A 794-nucleotide genomic window follows, 5' to 3' on the forward strand; every position below is an offset into this window, starting at 1 on the left:
GGAGACCTAGAGATGAATACACTAAGCAGATTCAGAAGGATGTAGGTTGCAGTAGTTACTGGGAGATGAAGAAACTTGCACAGAATAGAGTAGCATGGAAAGCTGCATCAATCCAGTCAACAGGACAGGATCCACTCCCCACATTGTCAAACAGTCTGACAGCAATAAAATGTTTGTTTAGAGATTGTGTAATTTTGAGTAATGCTAATACCACATGTCACTCTGGCCACCATACATTCCATTGTGTAACTTTTTATCGAGCATCTAAAAAGTGTTATACATCAGGATGGATCAAGAACCCTAGCTCAGCTCACTACACAGACTTTGGGTAAATTTCCAAACATCCTAGGTAGCATAGTGAACCAGACTATGAAAAGTCTTAGAGGACGACTTACAGAATGTACGCAACGAAATGGACAGTATATCACTGATGTACCTTTTAAAATGCGAGCTAGTCCTACATTTTCTAGTCCTGTACAATACATTGTGAACCTAAAATAAAAGTTTTGCAACATTCCTTCAATTTTCCTTTTTCAAAGTACTTCAAATTTTCCCACTTCTGTGACACCCTGCATGTAGCACCAGCAATGCTAAAACTGAAGACCCAGTGATCCAGATATTTGATTCTACATCTAAACAGATGAGCTCCACTGACTGCCCATCAGTATAGTGGCGAGCTGCCACTGAGATGCACTACGTGAGTACAGACACCCCAAGAAGATCTCTGCTGAAGACATATGTAGGTAAGTTTCTTAACGAATATGTTTAAAATAATACAGTAAAATGGGGACTAT

This window comes from Schistocerca cancellata, chromosome 7 (assembly GCF_023864275.1).
Source record: "Schistocerca cancellata isolate TAMUIC-IGC-003103 chromosome 7, iqSchCanc2.1, whole genome shotgun sequence".
NCBI lineage: Eukaryota > Metazoa > Arthropoda > Insecta > Orthoptera > Acrididae > Schistocerca > Schistocerca cancellata.